This window comes from Onychostruthus taczanowskii, unplaced genomic scaffold (genome assembly GCF_017590055.1).
Source record: "Onychostruthus taczanowskii isolate IOZ18803 unplaced genomic scaffold, ASM1759005v1 scaffold38, whole genome shotgun sequence".
NCBI lineage: Eukaryota > Metazoa > Chordata > Aves > Passeriformes > Passeridae > Onychostruthus > Onychostruthus taczanowskii.
In genome coordinates this window covers 1,969,002-1,992,526 of record NW_024501237.1, presented here as the reverse complement: position 1 = coordinate 1,992,526, position 23,525 = coordinate 1,969,002, and positions in this window count along the sequence as shown.

Below are 23,525 nucleotides of genomic sequence, written 5' to 3'. Positions count from 1 at the left end.
TTTGCTGTGACCCATAATAAAACTCCCCTCCTCTCAAATATCAAGTGAATGTAGCTCTTTAAAATCTGAAACAGCCACTCATTTTTATAGTGGGATTTGGTTTTATGACTGTATCCTAATTCAAGCATTTTCTGCACTGCCATTCTGCTGATTTATGACTGAATTGCTATTTATTTAGTGGAAAGGCATCCTATTAGGAAATGATTGTGTCCTACTCTGAGGGAATCAGCCGACCAAATCACAATCACACCAAAACCTTTCTTAGCGATTACTCGGTAACACTTATTAGTGAAATTAAAATTCATGAGAAAAGATTTTGATAACTGCTGAAGCAGCAGCTCACATTTCCAGATGGTCTGCACAAAAGTGACATCCCACACCCCTCGTGATAATATGATGTGTTGGCAAGTGATTGTGGACGTTTGCTTATTTAATTAATAGAGGGTAACACATCATTCAGCAATAAAGCCTGTGCGCTCAGCTCCACCAAAAGTCATATGTGCTTTGAGTAGGGATTATGGAGGATTTAGGCTCTACTGTCAAAACCTGCATTGCTCAGAGCCATATCAGCTGCCATCTACCACAGCAAAGTCCACAATTTTCAACTGAGGGAACAAGGAAACTCTTCTGGCATCACAGATGGATAAATGTAGTGGCATACACTGCCACGTCTTAAAGCAGAGGAGGGGATGGACCCCATTAAAAAAGACAACAAAACCCAAAACCCCCATCGGGTGCTGGAACATGCATATTTCTGGGAAGAACCATCAGGTACATACATTTCTGTGCCACACAGCCACTCCCTTTCAGGAGTGTTGTTTCCACTAACAATCACTGGACTAGTTTGCAAGCTGCCCATAGACACACAACCCTAGTGACTGGAGTAGACTTACAGGCAACTTACAGAAGAAAAAAGGAAGAGTGATAAATTTTGGTTGCAATGGGAGCAATACATGTGTTATGAGATAGTGAAGAAAAACCTGACTGGATGTACAGCTTCCATCATAGTTGTATCAACTGTATCAACAGCATGTACTTCCACACCTGTTTTTGCCTAACAGATATCTTCTGTTCTCTGTTCCTTTTCTTGCTCCACTACTTCACTCACATTTACTGCAGAGCTTGCTTTTAGTGAGTTTTATGTGCTGGGATTTTCAAAGTGGCTTGAGGCTATTGACTTTCAATAGGATTTGGGTAGCTAATTGCCTTTTCCTTTGTACTTTACAAATTCCAGACATAGCTCTTCTGTGAGTTCATTTTAGTCTTTTATGACTGAATTTCCTGAAATGTTATATCCCTTTTGAAAGGGAAAAAAAAAAAAAAAGGAAAGAAAAGAAAAGAAAAGAAAAGAAATAGTGTCCTTGTCTCTTTTTAATGTAAAAGAACAGAAATAGTTGTCCTTTTTCCTCTAAAGATCCAAAGCTCTTGGTCTTTTACCTATTTAAGTTAAACAGTACAGACAATCAAATGCATTAATTCAAGTCTCGTTGAGTTCTTGATTGCAGCCTGGCAGCTGATCTGGGTTTCCAGGGACTTCCCCCCCCCCCCCTCTGGGTTTCCAGGGGCTTCCCCCCCCCCCCCAGCCAAACCCTTCTCAGTGTGTGCCATGCAGTGGTGGCCTAGAGCCTGTTAAGGGAGGTGAGAATGCTGAAAACATAACAAATAGCCTTCGTGCTGCCCATTCAGAAACTTCATTTCAGTCTTTCACACCCAACTTGTATAAGTCTGCCAGAGCTGACACGCAGCCCTGAGCCCTGGCTGTCCGGAGTACCTTGTCTTTTGTCTCACTGCTGTGGTCAGTTTGGTGTTGACAGCAAAAGACAAGAGATGGCCCGTTCAAAACAGAAGCAAACCAACCACCTAACACAGCAGATAGGCCCACAAACATTCAAGGAAAACCAAATAGTTATTTTGTAATGGTAGCAGAAGTCGCCAAAGACATTTAGAAAAAACAGAACGAGTGCAAGGAAGAAGCAGACTTCAGCGTGAGATTTTGTGGATGCTACCTCAGCAAAAGTGAACCAGGCAGATGCACAACTGAGAGAACTACATATAGAAAACTAAGAGAAATCAGAGCTTGTAGGTAATGGGTAAAATGCAGGTGCCGAGGGAGAGAAGCATTAGTGACTGGCTACAATTTGTCCTTTCTTCTGTTTTTCTGTCTTTGCTCTGGCTTCAGGCATCTCAATGCCCTTTTCAGCAAGGGGTGGGAATAACTCCACAGAGCAGGTGTGCTGTAAGCTGTTTTAAATGTAATTTACACACAAGGAGACTTCATTGGAAATGGAAAAGAAGTAGGAATAGAAAAGCAAATAGAATATTCTGTAGCACAGAATATTGTCCAAACAATAGTGCTGTGTGACTGTCAGAACAAGCATTAGGAGAAAAGCACCTCTTTTAGAGACTAAAAATTTTTTAAGCTTATTTAAAAAGGTGCTAAATGGATGTAGCAGTTTATTAAGGTCATACTAGCTTTTGGAGGACATTTGCCTAATCAAAGAAGCTACTGAGCTTCCAAGATGATTTTGTGTCAGTGCACCTTCTGTCAGTTATAAGTTTCCTCTTGTTTTACTTCTCAAACCATCTCCAGACACACGAATCTGCAGGGAAACTACTGTACCTGAACCTGTGCCTAGAAGAGGCTCTCCTAAAATCCAGCTACAGTGCCACTAATACCACTAAAGGACGGGTATGATAGATAAGTAAATACTAATGTCAATACTGGCTCCCTTTCACTTCCAGGATTCCCTGAGTAATGTGTCTCAGGACTACTCCTCATAAAATTTGGAGTCATGATTGCTGCCTTTCATCTTCCCTAGGCACAAAATGTGACTCTTGCTGATTGAGCTATCAAAAGAACTTCTTTAGAGTTCCTCATGCTTTCTAACCACTGTGACACATATTCAGGAAATCGTCTTTATTCAGCAAAGTGTGGCAGCCCTTTCTGACTGTGTACTTCTTTATTGCAAAGATTTCAAGGCATGTATCTCCAGCAGAACTCCACAGTCTGAAATAAAGACCCAGATTCTTGTCTGCGGGGTTATCACAGGTTTGGGGTTCCTGTGAATTAAACCAAGGAAACGAGTTAAATACCTACTGCTTGGCCTTTTACAGGGCAATTGTCTAGAGCAATAGAAGCTCATCTAGGGGAGAAAAAAATTGAAAAAAAATTCCAATAAGATACCAGTTAGAAGATAAAAGCCCAGGTGTTGTATTTTGCATTTGGACTTGTTGAATTTCACTAGGTTCTCACTGGCCCAGTTGTTAAGTGTGTCCATCAGACCACACACACTTGTGGCTACTCAGGTTCATCAGGTGGTCTCAAACCTGCTCTCTGCTTACAGCGGGAGGGACTTGTGCCCCCAGACCCCCACCTAGGAGCTCAGGGACTCAGACATGTGGGAAGCTTGACTGTCAGTCAACACTGAGGCAAAGAACCTGAGTCTTCTACATATTAGTTGTCACCAACTCTCCCTTCTCATTTATCTCCTTGGCACAACATAGAACATGGATAACTGCTAGGCTAAACTTATTCCTGAATCAGAGACAGTTTAATACCAGGAAAGGACCTGTAGTTTCTGCTAAGTGAACTGCAGACAAATTGATAGCAAAAAAAAATCAAAATCAGGTACACATGATGTATGGCAGATTTCACCTTGATATTATTCATGTTGGGAAGAAATGGTCAAAGATAAGAGAAACAACAGCGAAATAGTTTTCAACAAACAAATATCCCCAGGTTATAAAGCTCACCTTGATCAATTTCCCAAAATTTAATTACAGTATTAAGGAATTTCTTGCAAACCATTGTATACTTAGGCAAATTTGAGTAGTTAAGTCAGCAATTACCAGCATAACTGCATTCATAAGTTGCAACTTAATTGTTTTATTGGGTGTCATTTCTCTATATTTGGGAAACTATCACATTTCAGGTAATTGTAATGTGCCATCATGGCAGAAAACTAATAACACATGTAAGCACATTTCTTGGGTTTTTCTTTTGCAATATTGTAATGAGCTACGAGACTAGAAAAAGATGATAACCATTTCTTGGTTTGTGCTCGTGTATGGCCATTCCATACAATGACAGTAAAAGTAATTCAGGCTGTTAAAGATAAGCCCAAGCAACTCAGACAGATGAAACTTCTCTCCTTCATCCCCATCTCATCTGTTTCAGTAGCTTAGAGCATCTGTCTGGAGTTTCATGTCTCCTCATCCCCATGACAGCCTGGGGCAGGAAAAACACATACACTAGCACCCACACCAGGTCCAGTTGCTCCAGGCTGCTCCATGTTGGTCTACACCACTGCAGAGCAAATTTTGTCAGGGAGGCTGTCAGGGAGGTTTTGAGTCACTCCATTTTCAGCTCTGGAGTCAGCCCAGCCTGCTGCCTTGGACAGCTGTGCTGAGATGTGCTGCATGGAGAGAAGGGTTTGCAAACTCACCTTCTCTCTCTCTCACCACATTCTATTTCTTCCCAGTCATTTAAATGTTACTGTCCAGCCTCTCAGATGAAATGTTTTTGTAGGACTCATAATAAAAGGAAAAAAGCACAATATTTTTCCTCATGAGTAAACAATTGGATTTATCTCAGGATGAGTTTCTGAGGAGGGCACTGTAAAGACATTCTTGTACTCTAGTGGAATAGCGAAATTTTTCTCCAAGTCACTGAGTTCCACCACACCAGAACTGCAGAGGATATTGGAATCCTTTATGCTTTGGAATTGTCAAGGCTGGCAGAAAGGACACTTGAATATACAGTCACCATTACAGAGGACCCAACAATATTTCACATATGAGGACACCAGTCCTTAAGATGGATTTGAAGGTAAGAAATTAGTTCTACAGGGAAAAAACTGAGCTCCAGAGGCAGAACTTATTTAGGGCCAGTTAAAGGCTGAGGGTAGGGCCAAGACCAAGCCTTCAGTCATAAGTCACAGTACCATGATTTTCTCAAAAAACATTGCTTCATCAAAATAAAAGCAGTTATTTCCTCTCAGATCAAAAATGTTTAATGGTAACAATTCTTTTTCCTTGCCAACAGAACTATTCAGATGTGACCAAAAGTCAAACCATCTCAATAATGTGAATTGCTTTAGGTTACTTGGTTCTATCTTTCTCTCTGCTTCATTTCTTGGTAGATGTCTGCCTGACCTCTTCCAATCCTCTGATTTCAAATAGAAATTCTAGCAGTGCCCCATAGAGGCCAATTTGATTTGAAGATTGCAGGAGACAGAGAGGATGAAGTTAATAAAATTGTCAGACTGCAAATAGCCACTTGATGTTATTTAATGTTTCTTCTGTTCAAAAAGGTCACAAGGATCATCTTCCAGTTCTCTTATGAGGAAAATCAAGCATTAAGGGAAGGAACATTTGTGTCAAGTTCACTTCACTACTGAAGTGTCGAAAAAATGCAGAAAATTCCTATCACTGGCTAATGACTGCATCATACTTTGTTGGACTCTGGCTAAAAATAGACGGATTAATAAAATACTCCTAATAAGAATCAAAATGTAAAGAAAGCTCTAGCTCCTTTCCCTCTTCAAAAAGGTAAGGAATAAGAAGGTGTCCCCTGGCAACTAATCACCACACAGCTGCTACTTCATTCCCCATCACATGTGGTGGGGGAAGGGATCAGAAGGGTAAAACTGAGAAAACTTGTGGATTGAGATAAAGATACTTTAATAGGTAAAGCAAAAGCTGTGCAAAAAACCAGTATATAACAAATTCCTTCAGTATTTCCCAAGTGCTTAGCCATCCCTAAGAGACCAGGGCTCAATTTTCAGAACAAATCTCAAACATAGCCCCACACAAGCTACTGTGAAGAAATGTAAATCTTTAATCTAAAAGTAGCATTTCTACTATTAAAAAATAAGAAAAAATAAGCTTGACTTCCATATCCGCTTTCTCATTTTTCTGGTTTTTTAAGTATCTTCCACCATATAATGAGTTTCTACATGGTAACAAAGTGTGATTGCATCTTTCAACCCAGGGGCAAATCAAAGTCCAAAGGTGTTTCATCTTCAAGGCACTTAACTCACAAATAATCTGATTAAAGTCTAAATTAGGAAAAATTACATTACACATATATGTTTTGTGCATTTCTGACCCTACCAAAATTTTTGATCTTCATATGCCTGCTACTTACTCAAAATCACACATTGTCTTTATGTCAAAAAGAATTTTCATTAAAAGTCTGGAACTTCTATTATAGATATGCCACCTTTGTGTCTGCAGGCTGAAATTAAAGTTATTTAAAGTGGCTGAAAAATATGACTGGAGATTTTACAAGCAATCAGAGGCAGGTAGGAGGTGTAAATTAGAAAGATTATGACACAAATCACTGTAAATTCTTGTGCTAACCAATTACCAGCATACAAAGTACAATCTTTTTTCTGTACTGCTTTCTGCAGAACAGTATCAATGACCTGGCAAAAAATTTATGCTCTAGGGAAAGGTGTATTGGAAAGATAATTGGTGGGAGAGAGAAATATTAATAGCCTACAAAATCCTCTTCTGTTAGGATATGGATAAAAATTTGTCCCACAATCAGCTGCCACTGAAAATATATTGTCAGGTTAGTAATGTTCTTGGACATTGTAGTCTCCAGTTTATTTCCTGGAAGTAATTAATTAATGCGTCTGCTTTGGAGATCTGAAGAAAAAAGATGAAAAATGGAACTGGAAGTCAGTCAGAGAATACCTGGCTACTCCAAAGAAGTTCAAGTCATAGAGATATTAAAGAAATACTTTGAGAGTGAGTTACAAGTACTTCAAGTCGACCACCAGACCCATTTGACATCCATTACTGTCACTTTCCGACAAGAACTTGATATTTGTGTTTGTCTAATGAAGTGTGATGCAACTTTGAGGACCAAAAGATCACCTTCACATGAAGACTGTGTTTTATTATGCAGCAGCATTTTAGACTCCATCTAAAATGGAGTCTCTTCTCTGAGGGCATTTATCATTCCATTTTTCATTGCCACCACTACACATCTCCCACACTTCTTCCAAGGATGGAGCTCTGATTGTAACTTTCATATAAATGGGTCACAACAGACACAATGCCAGACATCTGATGTTCTTTGTGAAGGAATTGGGAGTTTGCTCTGAAGTGAAAATTCTGCTAATTTTCAGAAATACTTAAATTGCGATAATCCTCTTGACAACTGTTTACTGAACCAGGAAAGATAATTATATCACCATATGTATCCACAGTTTTCACAGTCTTTTAATAAAATTTGGAAATTGGACAAAGCCTAACAAAGGTAGCAAGGGATATTGAAACTCTGGAGCAGCTGTCAAGCAAGGAATGACCTAGCAGACTGAATTTCTCCACCCTGGGCAAAAGACAACTGAAGATATGTTGAATTAAAAACTGTGAATAACGTACAGAGGAAAGAGAGGGGTTTATTATTCACTCTCTTCCAGTATAAGCATCAAGAGTATCAACAGCAAAGCCACAAATTAAAGGAGGTGGTTCTTCAGGCAATGGGTGGTAGAATTACCTGCTCAACATTCTTCAAAAGGACCTTGTTTCTGAAAGAGGTTGTCAGGATTTTAGGGATAGATGGAATGAAAGGCTTGGGAGAAAGAACCATGAAGACCTTTCTAAACAGACAGACAAACTATGTCAGGAAAAGCCCTGCTCTGCATGTGGTCCAAAAGGAGGGAAGTGTCATATGCTTTGCTGGTGACAGAAAATGGCACTAGATTGGACCTGGGAGCAGAACTAGTACAGTTGTGTTCATCAATGCTTTCCATGTTCCATATCTCTGTATATATTTCTGTCCATATGGCGACACTCCATCATTTTGGAGAGCTCAAAGAGCAACTCCCTCAAAAAAGCTACAGGCAATAATCTTTCCCAGGTTTCAATTTAAGCTGTTTTGCCACAGTGTTCTTGCTTACCTGTTGCGGTGCGTTTTGAGGTGGGGGCACCCCGGGGATGTCCCCGGAGGGCCCCCTAGGCTGTGAGTTGGCTGGCAGCAGCAGGCAGGCAAGGAGACTCCACACAGCTTCTGATCAGATGAAGGTTTATTTGGGGTCCCAACCCCGGGTACAGCATGGTTACTGAGGGAAAAGGGGGAGGGAGGGTAAGCCTCGGGGAGGGAAGCGGCAAGAGAGGGGAAGAGGCTGAGAGAGAGGAAGAGCTAAGAGCCAGACTGATCCCCTAGCACAGCTTAAGAGGGGAATTGAAGTGGGCGCGGAATCACATTGGGCCAATGGGATGACAGGTACAGGATGGTTCAGGGCAGGACCACAGGCTTAGAATGTACCATACATTTCGGAGGGGTGAGACAGAGCATACCATTTAAATAAGATGGAATACAACACTTACCCCTCTCAGAATGAGTGCCACAGCAAGGAGATTCCTGTGTCCTAAGACCTCCTGAACATGTGTTAACTTCCTAATACCCTGGACAAAATAAATACATTATTTTTATTTTTGATGTTGATCCCCTAAGCACTTTGCTCATTGGAGATCATTCCCTTCCACTGAAGTAGAGTGGGGGAATAATCCTGTTTGAGGAGATACGAGAAAATAATTATTTTTGTCTCACTAGAGGATGGGGCAAATAAAAATATGCAATATTAATCAGTTATTACTACTATTATTATTATCAAGTGTGCTCAGATTTTACCACAGGCACTTTTCAGGGACTCATTTCTGTCACATTTTGCAAGGCTAACAAAGCACAATTAGTGGTACTCTACAGCAGTGCAACTTTTTCAGATCTAGAAGCTTGAGTAGGTGCAAGAACACAATGGGAGAATCTTTTGTTGATGTAAAAGTGGGGGGAAATGGAGTACATGGATGCCATTAGCTCCTAAAGTGCAATGTTCTTACAGAACATGCCCAGCATCCAGCTCCTAATGAGATATGCAATGCTTAACCTGAGTTCTAAACACGGTGTCAGGAGGGTAACTAGATGTGTGAGAATAAATGTTGTCATAGAAGGTTGTCCTGTCAGTCATAAATTTCTTCACATGCGTTTTGATCATGGCCCTCTCCTAACATATTCCGTTTTAATCAGCTGTAAAGGCTAATTAACCTCTACATGTTTTGAACAATAAAGAGAGTTTAAAATAGCACCTGTGCCAGTACTGTCAGACACAGGTTCCTTGCTCAAAACTGAGTTACTCCCATTGAAGCAGGAGATAGCAGGCAAAAAAAACATGGACAGAAAGAGCTTGAAACCATCTGTTGGACAGAAAACCCCCCACTTCCAAAGGGTAGTGGTTACCATGTGTAAAGGGGCTACAGAGGTAAATGGTAATGAGACCTAATAAATATGTGTTCTGTTCATCCTCTGATGAACAGAAAAGGAGCAGCAAAGCAGCTGGAAACAGGATCTTGGTTTTTATGGGAAGTTTGAGTGATCTATGAAATCATCTCATGGAACACAGAAGTCACCTGTGGAACACGAACACAAGATGAGGTTTTCATTGTGGCAGATGTGATCAAACAGCTGTAGGACAGAGACCTTTGCTGACATAAATGTTAATGCTGTTAAGCTCTACTGACAAATGTGTAGAATCTTTTAATGTGTTGCTTTATAGTTTTCTTTATTATTTCTTAATTTGCCACTCACAGCTTCAGAATTCATTCTGGGAAAAAAAAAGTAACAGCCATAATAACTCCTCATTTTTTCAAGGTGCTCATCCTTGACTATTTACCCTGAGCTCTGGATTCATGTGATTAGCTGAAGTTTTTTTTTTTTTGTTTTGTTTTGTTTTGTTTTGTTTGTTTGTTTGGGTTTTTTTTATTTTTTGGTTTTTTTTTTTTAATTATCAATAGTGTTTCTTTTGTAATCTGGTGACAAGATTTAAAAAAAAAAAAAAAAACAACAAACCTGCTGCCACTAAAAAAAACCCCACTGCACTTTGAAAATTAGCATAGAGAGACAATTGAATTCCTGGGCAATACTACCCAAAACCAGAGAGCATGGGAGGCATCTTCTGTAAAATGTCCTCCATGTTTATATATTCTTACATATTGAAGTACTTAATCTATTTCTTCCTAAACATATCACATGAATGAAGCTGCACTTATGGTTTTTGCAGGAACAATTACAGAGATTTTTTTCCCCCTGAAACCTACACACCGTATTTGCAATGAAGATTCCTTTCTGTGAACAGGAATTTAGAATAAAACCTGTGTGCCACCAGTTGTCATGGTGCCAGGATTTGACAACTACAGCTGATACAGCATAGTATCACTTTCAAGCCAAAGTTTTTGTAGAGATGGAAGAGTCTTCAATCAGGAAACCTGATGAATTGATTCCAGTGTGATACGTGGGCAGAGAGTGAAAGCAGCAATGCCAGCCATTACTGAAATGAGATTGTGGAGTCACAGGAGATGAGGTGGAAGGGAAGAGCAATAAAATCAGGGAAGTTAAAAAAAGGAGGGGATGAGTGGGAAAAGAGAAGGAAGGACAAGACAGAGAGTGTTTGTTCAAAAAGATACAAGAAAAGACCAGAGGAAAAATAACAAAAACAAACAGATGAAGAAAAACAAGAGAATGAGGAGAAGATAAACATAAAAACAGAAGAGGAGTTTACAGGAGCATTTTTTTTTAAATTTTCCAATTGATCAGAGTTGACAGAAATTATCAGTTACTTACAGTGGGAAATGAGGAGTTTTCTGGTTTCATTTGGAGGAGGGTAGTGGACTTTTTTCTCTAAGGGAGTAGAAACCATGCGAGTACTTTTTAAAGTAGGAGTACACAAGTTATTTAATCACATCTACTTCATGCTAAAATTAAACTTCAAATAAGCTTGGTCTTTCTCAGAGCAAAAAGGTAAAGATGCATTAATTATCCTTAATTGCAAACTCGCAAAACAAATCTAAGACAAATTCACATGCATGTGTTCAGTGGGGCTCTAAATTAGGGCTGTATCCATCCAGGTGCTTCCATCTTTCAAGCAATTCAACACAGCTCTGGGATTTTAAGCAGTAATGTGCCCAGTGAAATTAAATTACCCACTGATAAATGTGGATCCAGTTACTTATTTGAAGGAGCAGCATCAGAATTGTCAGCTGGGACATAAAATATGTGTTACGTTGTGCTCTCTCTCTAGCAATTCAGCACTGGCTCACGAAGTACCACTGGCAAGTGTGGCTGCTGGTTCTCACCACCTGTCTCAGGCCAGTGGCCATGGACATGGGCTGAAGTTCACTGCAAGGGAGGATGTGCTCCCCCTGGGAAATGCATACATTCGTAAGAAATCAAAGTCCACCCAGACAAAGCAGGATATGCTGAGGGACAGTGGTCAAAAACATCCTCAGCAGAAAGCTGAACTGATTTCCTGTGAGGCATCTGGAGTGAGGAAGGGTTTGTGAAGCACATGGACTCGATTCCTAAAGGAGTTTGAAAGGTAATAAAAAGAGTCATAAGGGGTTGAAAACTTTATTGCAGTCTAAGCTGAGACATTCTCCCTGCATAAATTAGAATAAAGGTCACACTTTCTTTACCAAACCCTTGAGACATGTACAAATCAACTAGACAGCATTTATCTCTATTATAATTTATATTCTGATATTAAAAGTAAGAAGGTTAAATATACAAACAAACAAACAAACAAAATCCCCCAAAAACCAAATAAGTGCAACACAAAAAAAAAAGCAACACATAAAAAAGGGCTTCCAAAAAGAAAATTGAAGAAAGGCTTTTCCAGAAGATAGCTCACCATGGAAAACTGAGTTAATAAATGAACACACATGCTTTGTTTTAAAGTATTTATTTATTCCATATTCATCAGAGAATTTAAATCTGCATTATTCAATAATCCCATAGAATCAAGGTGTACATACAAGATTAAACATGGGTTTCAAATGCTTTGCTGAATCAGGGCACAGTTTAGGTATCAAGGAACTGTAATTCTGCTCTCTCTGCACTTGCTAAATTTGATAGTGATGTGCAGGTTATACCCCTTCCATGCCTCTCAAATTATCGGCTGTGGGAGTACCACAGTGTGACTCTGGCATACAGAGAACTAATGAATACTTCATGAGACTCTCCGTTATTATTTAATCACAGCTCCTTTATGAGCTGATGGAATTTGTGTTGATACGAAGGCAAAATAGCACAGCACTGAAATGTAATAGTGAAAACAAAGCTAAAAGTAAATGTAGTTACTATTAAAAGCAGGAGAAGCACAGAAGAGAAATATGAAGTAATGATTGAAAACACAGATATTTGAAAGATTTCATCAAAAAAACCAATGTAAAAGAATGGACAAAGTCCTCAGTTCAATGGTATGACACTACAATTCATTCTTATGTAAAAGATCAATTTTGTCGACAAAACCTCCCATTAAATAATCTGAGAATCAGAGCTAAACTAATCTACAAGTAGAATGCATAAGAAAAATAGACATTTAAAAACCTGGACTAAACTGTCATTTTTTAAAATACCGGTTTTTTCCCCCTAAGAATATGTGCAGCAGAATGGAAACTATGGGTAGTCAAAAATGAAATCTTTTCTTTGTCTACTAAACTGCTACCACCAAAGTTAACAGCCCAATCAAGATTATTAACTCTAAAGTTAACAACTTTAATAATTTTGTTACTTAGATTAATTGTGTCTGGGATTTCTTTTTCCAAACCATTGTTATTATCACCAATTTTATGTAGAATGAGTCAATATTTCAGATTTCATAACACCCATGTGCCAAGTCCCAATTCTCTGTGCTCATACTGCATTATTTATACTGTTGTAATAAGGTCTGATCTAAAGCCCTTTGAAGTAAATGAAAAGACTCCTACTGACTTCAAAGGACTTTCTATTAGGCCCAGAGTATTTTCTTTGCAGGGCTTTTGTACTTGATAATATCTGATACGGCAAAATCTGTACCTCCTCTCTCCACTTCACCCTCACCCTGGGTGTTATTTTCTATGTTTATGGGTTACTTATTATCTGGACATTCTTTTGCTTTCTACAAGGATAATTTTTAATGAAGAATAACACTTTAAAAGCAAAAGATTGAAAGTTGCACTTCAAGAGTGTCAAATTCAAATATTTTGGAAATAAAAAATTAATTTTGTGAAGACTGAAATATTTTAAATATTCAGTAAAATATTTACTCAGTATTTTAGGTTCTTTTTCCTGCAGGTTTCACTTGGATTTGTGAATAGGTTTATCTTCCTCAAACCACACTTCTATTAATGAGTTTTCAATGGGTGTCAAATATAATGCTTAGCCATAAAAATCCAACTGCTGATAATTTCAGAGGAAAGCAAACTTTTGCAATTCATAGAAATCACTGCCCCTATTAATCTATTGCCTATGACAAAGATTCTGAAATATCTTTATTTCAAAAGACCGGCTCAAACTCCTGTGTATCATGACTGAATTTTATAAATTTTATATTTCACAGTGACTCCACCTTTGTTAGAGATCTTTTGGATGTACAGCCCCCTGTCTTTTCCTTTCCTTCTTCTAAATTCAAGTACAGGATTCACAGTCTTCCAACTTATCTCTCTTTTGTCTTTAGTAAGATGCGGGTGTTAGCAAGAACATCCAACGTCATTTTTTTATGCGGCTAGGCCTTCCAAAATAATTTGGAGGAGGTTGTTTACCATGCAGTATACATGTAATCTTCATTACGTTTTCATTATTTTTCATTCATTAGAGGATATAATTTTTCATTAGCATTTTTCAGCCAACAGCTTCTGGGGGATGTATTTTCTCTTTTACATACAAAATCTTGGGCAAATGCAGATCAGTTATTTTAAGATAGCAACAAATAACTGTGTGATGTATAATGACACTATGTGTTTTGTTTTCTTTTACTTTCACTAGATAGACACCTGAATGCACTGATGTTTAGGTCAGTGTGCAACAGTTTAAAGGGCATGAACCAAATTATACTGAAATCAATAGAAATCTTTCAACTGATCATAATGAACTTTTGGTCTGAATTTACACATCCAACAAATTAGTTTTACTTACTGTCAATCTGATACTATAGATTAATTTCTCTAATGGGGGAACTGTGAGCTAACAATTTCAGTTTGCATTTCTTGAAAGATTTATATATCATTTATAATGAAACCATGACTGCAAGGCATTTATAACAGAAGATGAAAGTCAAGAAAAACATGTAAGTACTTCACAGACCCTCTTTGGAAGGTAGTTGTCTCTGGTAGTGAGCAGTGTCATGCAGATCAAATGGCACAAGGACCTCAGTTTACCTCCACTCCCATGCTAAAAGCAATGTCAGATAAAAGGCACCCTTCACAGTACTTGCAAAATAATGCTGAGCCCAGCAAACTCCTTAAATAGAGCAAAGCAGAGGAGTGGAAATATGGATATTCAAGGACTCAACAACCCCACGTGCTGCAGCTCCATCCTGGAATTGACTCGAGCCCTCCTTTCTCATGCCCTTAGAATCTCACAAGCGTGCTGGCTTCCAGCTAGCATGGTGCCTCCTTAACTTGAAATGCAAATAACAATAAAATGCAAATAAACTGTTGTTTCCAAACTGTTTCTGTAGCACCAGCTGAAGCTGTAAACCATCTCTGATGAACAGACGCACCATTCTGGTTATCTGACTGGACTGACACCAACTGATTCAATGCCTTTGAAAGATTTGAAGGTGACAAAAGTTTCAGTTCTTCCATGTGTTGATGGTAGTCTCTGTCCTAAAGGCTGTCATCTGGAGGGGAATTATTACGAGCAGCCAACCTGGAATTGCATTTGAGACTGTGGAGCCTGATATTTGTTCCTACTGAGCACCAGTGCACACTGATTCATGGAACAGACAAATGTCATTATTCACAAAGAGTTTCCTCCAGCTGCATATGCCACTTATCCCTTTCAATAAGTATTACTCACAAAGAGAGAGCAAATTCAGGGCATGGCCACCATGCTCATGCTTTTAACAATTTGTAATTTGCCAAACACAAGATATTTGTTCCTACTTTACAATGGCCTTGTGGTGAAACAGGCAACTAAAAGCACTCGTGTTAGGTATTTCAGGACCTTAAACGACTCTATCATTGTCACAACAAAGGACCATCAAAAATAACTTGTGGGTACAAAGAGTTGGAAAATTCAGCAGAATAGACATATTCATCTACAATACCTGCATGGGCACACAAATCTAGTAAAAACAAAAATATATATAGGATGGGCAGAGAGAATTAATGCAGGCCTAACTCCTGCATTTGCAAAAAAAGGAGTGCCCAAAACCATCTGCAGAATCAAAGGATAACTGAGGTGGGAAGGGACCTCTGAGGTCATGCAGTAAACCTCCCCTACACAAAGCAGTCAGCTAAAGAAGGTTGCCTAAGACTCCATCCATTACTTTTTTTAAGCTCTCCAAGGATGGAGACTGCGCTATCTCTCTACACAGCTTGCCCCCATGTTCAATCAACCTTAGGATAACAGACTTTCTTCTTTACAGAGAATTTTCCATATTTCAGTTTGTGCCCATCGCCTCTTGTCCTGCCACTGGATACCTCTAAGAAGTCTCTTGCTCCATCTTCCTTAACCCTCTCCATCAGGTATTTATACACCGGTCACCCTTTATACAACTCATCACATCCTGTCCCTTTTTTGAACAGCAAAGCCCGAAACTAGAACAACATTTAAACTGGGGCCTCGCTGCTACCAAGAAGCATGGAAGATTTATTGAGAATACTCTCCATATGAAAACCCTTAGTGGAAGAATCAGATGTGCCCTGCTAATAGGACAAAGATGGAGAGCCCTCAAAAAAGATGAGCAATCACCTGTTGCTCTGGCTCATGAAAGAGCTATGATATCAGCATACACCCATGCTTTCACACCTCTACATGATGAGGAGGGTGTCAGTTTTCTGAAAATGCATAGAATTTGAGTAGAAGTTTCTTCTAAAGCACTATGAATCACATTTAAGATGAGCAATCTCTCATCCCTCAGAATGTTATAATGAGATGCATGTCAGTCAGTGCAGAAATACAGGTTAACCATCACAGATGACTTCGTCCTTCCTGAAGGAAAAAATATGTTCATTATAAGCCCAGTTCACCAATCCCTAGGAAAACTAGGCAGATCAGCAGCAGAGTGCCCAGCAACACAAACTGTGTCACACATAAGGCTCCAAGTAAATGCAAAAGTCATTGTGGATATCAGTGGTTAAAAGAGATCAGAGCTGGAGTGGGCACTGCCTTGTTTGGTTGGTGGTTTTCTAAGATTCTGATGATGAAAGTTCAAGCCCTTCTGCAATGACACATGAAGATGAGACCATATGCATAAGAATAACCTTGTCTGTGGTTGGGTACATATATACCTGTAGAATATATAAATACCGTTTTACCTTTTTTTTTTTTTTTTTTTATTCTCAGACCCATCTAACTTGAGGGTGTTTTCTAGCCGAGTTTTGGATAAATGGCAGAGCAATAGCTATTACATAAGTGATTCTCTCAGTAGGCATGAAACTGACTCCAAGAAGAGTTTTCTGTGTCCCATTGAAAATAGCTTTACCTTTCTCATCTTGACCTACAAATTTACCTCTTCAGGTCCTTTTTAATGCCATCATGATTGTGTCCTTGTATCATCATGCATTGCATTTTTACCGTACAATCTTGCAAGACACACAGATAGTGAGTTTCCCAGGAACAGGATAAAGAAGGAATGCTCTGATTTGCATGCAATGAGCAGAAAAGAATGATGCAGAGTGTCAAAATGAAATACTGCTTGTCCAAGTAATACAGTTTTTCTCTTTCACCCTGGCTGTGAAGAGGAAAGGTTGATCCCATTGTCTCCCATCGTAGGAGAATATCAGCTTGAGACCACCTGAGGAACCTGAAGTTCATGGGACCCTGGGTGTCAGGGCCCCAAGGGAACAGGATTATATAGTTGCCAAAACACTCTCCCCTGTATTTGAAAAGTCACAGCAGTCAGGAAAAATCCCTGGTGAGTGGAGAAGCAAAAAAACCCCTCACTCATTTTCTAGGAAAAGTGAAAAAGAACTACCAGCCTGTCAGCCTCTCCTCTGTGAGACCATGGAACAGAAACATCGAAGCCAGGAAGGTGATTAGAAAAAGCCAACAGGGCTTCACAAAGAGAAAATGGTGCCTGACAATGGAATGGAAGCATCAGTGTGCAGGAGAGGAGCAGCTGTGAATGCCGTCTACTTGGACTTCTGTAAGGCCTTTGACATGGCAATCCACAGCACTCTTACCCCTAAATTGGAGAGATATGGTGAGATGGATGGACTGTTAGATGGATAAGGACTTACCTGGAAGGCTTCATCCAAGAGTTAAAGTCAGCTGCTCAGTGTACTGGTGGAAACCAGATAGAGACAGGGTTCCTCAAGGGTCTGTACTGGGACCAGTGCTGTTTGATATGTTCATCACCAGCACAGATAATGACACGAGGACATCCTTGGCAAGCTTGCAGGTGACAACAAGTTATGTGGTGGAGTTGATTCCATACAGAGAAGGGGAATTCAGAGGGACTTTAAAAGGCTTGAGTTGGGCCCATGAAGTTCAACAAGGCCAAGTGCAAGGCCAGGCTGGATGGGCCTATGAGCAAGCTGGGGTAGTGGAATGTGTTCCTGGCCATTGCAGGGGTTCAGAAATAGGTGATATTTCAGTGTCCCTTCCATTCCAACCCATTCTATGATTCTAGATGCACAAATTTGATCTGGCCCACGTTTTGATTTATTTCCTTTGGGAAAACTCCTACCTTTTGTTTACCCACATGCATTCTAAAGACCAGGATTTTTAATGAGGAGAGCAAAAGTGACATATTTGTGTTTGCAGTAACCAATCCTCCTCCACAGATGAGGTGGGGACAGTATTTAAATGACTTTTCTGCATCAATAATTTGGATTTCTGTAGCAGAAAATTAATTTGTCTCTTCTCTGTTGAAAATAACTCAATGCATATTCCTGTATCCCAGCTGGACTAGCAACAGAGGAGAAAGAAGCAACAGCACACCTAGATGAAGAAATGGGATACAGAGCTCTTCCAAAATTATATTTTCATCAGAATTATATTTTCATCAGATCCTGATGTGTATTTCCCTGTTGTGTTAAACACAATACAAGCAAAACTTGGAAGACAGAGAAACGGAAAGAGTAATGAGCAAAAATAATTATTATATTCATGCAACACTGGACAGTGCAGTGCAAGTAAACAACAGAAGTGGTGTAGCTTTTCATCTGATCCCTGCAAGAATATCTCCTTTCCTCTCATTTTTCATATTCCTATGTAAGTATCTGTTGCTGATCAGTAGCATCCAGGATAAAGAGGAGAATACTGGCCTGGATGGGCCTTCTACTGTGAGCCACTCTCATATTTAGCAAGACCACGTTCATCCTTAGGTGCAGAGTCATGGCCATATGAATACTCCCAGAACCATTGCAAACAAGTTCCATTCTCTTTGAATTATGAACTAACATAGCACACATATTCACAAAAATCTTTCTGCTCCCTTCCCCGTACCAGACCTACAGTCCAACTTCTGTTCCCCAAAATAAAAGAAAAAAGAAATCACACATATACCGCTAAAATTTGCACCCAGACCTTTTTACCTGAGTGCTGAATTGCATTTTCAAAGCAGAACCTGTAATCGCAGATGTCTATCTTGTGATTACAGTCAGAACATAAACTTAAAGCCACACTGCTTGGCATCTCTTATTCAAAGCCTGGGTACAAAGCTACAGGTGCTGATGCCAGTGGCACATAATTTGCTCCTGCAGTGATATTGCCTGATTAGCCATCTGCTACTGCATCAAGAATTTTGTTACCTTCAGTTTAACCGTGTCATGTTTTCAGCTGATCTGCATTTTGGTTTATGAAGGAATAGTTGCAGCAAAAGCACTAGTGGTTTATAAAGCTGGTAAAACAGTGATAATTGTAGCAGGAAAAAAAAAATGCAAATGAAAACATTTCTCTGTTTTCTGCTCCCTGAAAGTGACAATACATTTAAAGGTGAACACTTCCTACTATCTCTACTTATATAGACATCATTACTTGGAAAGGGGTGCTTGAGGTTTCTGTAAAAATTAAGGAAGTTCAGACACTGAGTAAGGAATTTGTTTGCTTCTGATAATATTCAAAATACAATATTCAAAAACAAGGGCAGAATTCAGACTAGCACACAAGTAGAGACCTCATGACAGGGAGGTATAGCACAGCCACAAGGAGCCTAAAGAGATTGAGAAAAACTGTCCAAAGGAACAGGAATATTAATGTCTACATCAGAGTGAAGGCAACCATTTTTCTTGGTAGCTTCAGCCATCCCTACAGCCCTTGCTTGCCTGTAAATTTACTCATATTGTTGAACATATTTGTTTCAAACCATCTGCTTAAGAGCAGGGGCTAATGGAAAATAGAAATGGCCTTGGAACAATTAATGGAAGACAAGTGCCATTAAAGGAGAAAAGATTGAGGAGCCAGATGGCTTGTGTCAACGCTGACTTACAGCTACAGAAACTTGCCTGACTTTCCCTGCAGAGAGAAGTGATTAGCTCTGGTGAAACTAGATTGCTAAATGTTCTCTCATAGCCTGTGTGTGTCAGAGGGGAGAGAGGAGACCTGTGTAGTTCACCCTAGATTTAGGGCCTGTTGTGTACTTTCAGAGCTTAGCAGAAAGTCACAGACTAATCTTCGCAAGGTGCACGAGCAGCACACTGAGCAGAACATACAGTGCTCAGAAGAAAGCAAAGCATCATCACAATTTCCTCATATTTACCGCACTCTCTTCTTAAGATACAGGTCATTGCAGTGTGGTGTAGAAGTTGACTGCTGTCAATCTTTACTAGCTGAAAATTCAGACTTTATATTGGACCAGATCCTTATGTGGACACCAATTGAAACCTTTTGTGACAATTGGAGTTGTATTTTCTTGCAGGGAGAAAATCCCTCGATATTTTCAGTCCTTTTGTTAGAGCAAATCCAGAATAAAACCAAACCCCATCACACAAAATTGCACATTTTCCCCCTACAATTTAGAACTTCCTTTCAATTTTCCTTTTATTTTTTTATCAGATTCCCAAATGTCCTTCCTCGGGTCAAAAGCAGGGAAAAAAGAGCCATAACAGAGATAGCTCAGACAACAGAATTTGTCTCCCAGCATGGGCATTGAGGTACCAGAAATCCAAACTGTTGCTGCTACACACTCAAGGAGATCCTGTTTGCCCATATGTTTCAATATGAACATTTATTCTTCCACTCATGAGATTCTGCCTGAATCTTAAATACTATTTATCATTCTGCAGGGTCCATGACTGAAAGGCAGAACATAGCCTACGGATCCAATACATCTTTTGGGAAAGAATTTAACCGCATAAGAAATTTAATATAAATACAGAAGAATATATTTTTTCATATATGTAAAGAAATAAAGATTTCACTAAAAGAAATTCTGTTACCTGGCAAGTACAATCTAAGCTATTAATGTTTCACAGAATGTGTTAAGATGCAAATTAGGATTCCTATGAAAGGAGCTTGACTTTTACACATTTATGTTCATAGATTTTAAAGTGATACCAGAATCAACTTATTAGGATATGACAAAGTTTCCAGCTGCATTTCAAACACACCCATTTCTAAAATCAAAAAAATGTTCTTGAAATATGACATGGAAAGAAATATAAGGGACAAAATAAAAATAAATAAGATTTTTCTTTTTTTATTTCCAGCAGAGAAGGAAGATCAGGAAAACATTTTTTTTTTCTTCCAGTAATACAAACATGAATATTACAGAACTGACAAGACGGTAGTCACTTTTCCCATGGGTAAGAAGGAAGAAGGAACAGAGGAAGGAGCCCAGATGAAACAAATTAATAAACATCTATAGCACATGGAAAAGAAGCTACTATAAACTACTAGGATATCTAAAGAATTATGTCTTCATGGGGAAGGGAATCCATTTTTCTCCCATGCTTGATCATCTAATTGAAATATCAGCAGGTTAAACAGATAGAAAAATAGAGAAAATAGGAATCTACCAGATGCTGCTCTAAGTATTGGTCCCATTAAAATTTGAGTAAATTATTAATGTACTTTTGTCAGGACCAAAGGGCCACAGGAACTAGCAGTGCATGCTCTGGGCTTCCTTGTGTTCCACAAGCAAAACAACTTTCATTTCGTGTGTCTTTGTGTTCCATGAACAAAACGATTTTCATTTGGCACATGATATTTAGTCAACTGATTTTGTTCACTAGCAGTGATCAGCAGCTATCCTTGTAGGAAGCTGAGCTTATGCACGTGGAGTACCTGACCATTTGGCCTCCACAGTGGTACTTATGCCACAGTAGGGATCACAGTAGGGATCAACAGCAGCAAGAGATATGTTACGTGGCTTAGTTTTTCCAAAGAACAGCTTGAAGGTCTGTGGGGGATGTAAGGGAGACTCACTATGCAAAAGCATTACCTTCAATTATGTGTTGTGTATGCCTTCAACCACAGCAATATTAGAAACCACCCACTGCAGTTCCTGAGGAAAAATGCCATGGAGATCATGAAAATATTCCACCAAAATGCTCTATTTTTCCTGTAAAAACCCTCTGAGTTATGATAACGGTTCCATTAACATGATTCCAAACAATCTCTGTTGCAAACTTACCAGTTTGAGTGTCCTCAATTCAACTGGGCCAAACCCAAGAGTCTCAGCAGAAGTAAGGGTTTATAATTACTGGTTGCTACAGGAGCAAAATTAATGTCTTCTGCCATGCCTGCAAGAACATGGGAGGAAGGCAAAGGCAGCTTGATGTAACCTGTAAAGGTGAAAAATTGAATCTGCTGTAGCTCAGATCTGCTGTAGCTTTGTCTCTTTACTCAGGAAATGTGACTCATTTGAAAAGAATCACAACATCACAGAATCATTTAGGTTGGAAAATACTTTCAAGATCACAGGCTCCAACCTAACACTGCCAAGTTCACCACTAAACCATGTCCCTAAGTGCCACACCTACGCATCTTCAGGGGTGGTGACTCAACCACTTTTCTGGACAGCCCCTTCTAATGCTTCCTAACATTTTTGGCAAAGAAATTTTTGCTAATATCGAGTTTAAGCCTCCCTTGGTACAACTTGAGGCCTTTTCCTCTTGTCCTATTGTTTGTTACCAGGGAGGAGAGACCAGTACTGATCTTTCTGCAACCTCCTTTCAGGTAGTCGTAGAGAGTGATAAGGTCTCTTCTGAGCCTCCTTTCTTCCAGGCTAAAGAATCCCAGTTCCCTTTTCTGCTCCTCAAAAGATTGTTCTCTAGATCCTTCATCAGATTTGTTGCCTGTCTTTGGGTGCTTTTCTTTTTCTTTCTTTTTCTTAAACTTGATTTGAAGTGCTGAAGCTCAGCCAAAGTTCATTACAAGAATGGACACACACGGAGGATGCACATGGGAAGACAGAAAGCTGACTTTGGTGTTAGATGTTAAAGATTTCAGAATGGACAGGATCAAAGAACACTATTTGATATGGTCAGTGCTATCTAAACCACTAGTACTTGAAAATTCACTTTGACACAAGGAACTCAATGTGCTGAAAGAGCTTTGTTCCAGGAAAGAAAAGAAAACTTATTAACTGTTTGTGCGTATGCCCACACGTTTGAGGCATGTTTGTCCCACACACTTCAAACAGGTTATCTGGCCAGTTAGCACTACTGCATATATTTAAATGTCCTTTATTTATATGGGAGATTTTCAATTGTGATTGTTACAGGAGCTACCAGCGGAAAGTATACAAAAACATTTCTTGATTCCAATTTGTGACATGGAGACAGGTTTTAATTTTTCAGCAGACTTGCTACATTGCATTTTTGAGCTCAGACAAAAGTTTCAGAAGAGTGAGGCAACATTATCAGTGGATTTTTCTCCAAGCTCTGACTAGTTAAGACTCAAGGCTGAGAAGCTTCTGTTAGCACAGAGTTTAAATTCCTGGAGGACAAGATTATCCTGTGTGGTTTTGGACTCTTTTCCTTCCTTAAGTAGCAGCATATAGCCAAAGCAGAACAAAGGCCCTTCAGGCATTAAAACTTCTAAAAATCACAGCAAGTATTTCACAAACCTCTTCAGAATTTCTGGATTCTATACAATTGTGTGGAAGAGGTCTTTGCTGTGGAGACAGTAAGCCCATAGTAAACTGCAAAGGTGGTTCAGTAGCAGGATTCTTCTTCCAGGTTATCTTCAGCCTGTTTGTGAATGGAACATTAGCATTGAAAATGGAGAGAGGAGTAGAAAGTTGAACATGTACAAATAACCACAGTGAAATTACTGGATGTAATTTAATTCTCAGATACGTTTTTGCATCAGTCATAGATTTTATTGATGCACCTATGTTAAGGTTAAAAGAATTTCTACCATAGATTTTCTGTGAGATTTTTCATGAGGTCCCATATGTGAGTAATCACCATCAATTTTACATTGTGGTGTTCAAATTCAGTATGAAGAGAAAAAGTCTGGTTTGTCTGGCACAGACAAAGCATAGATATTTTTAAGTAGTATTAAATATACAAGCATCAATACATTGAAACAAAATTAATTTGAAACACATTTGACCAGTAAGAACAGCAATGTCTTTCAGCAG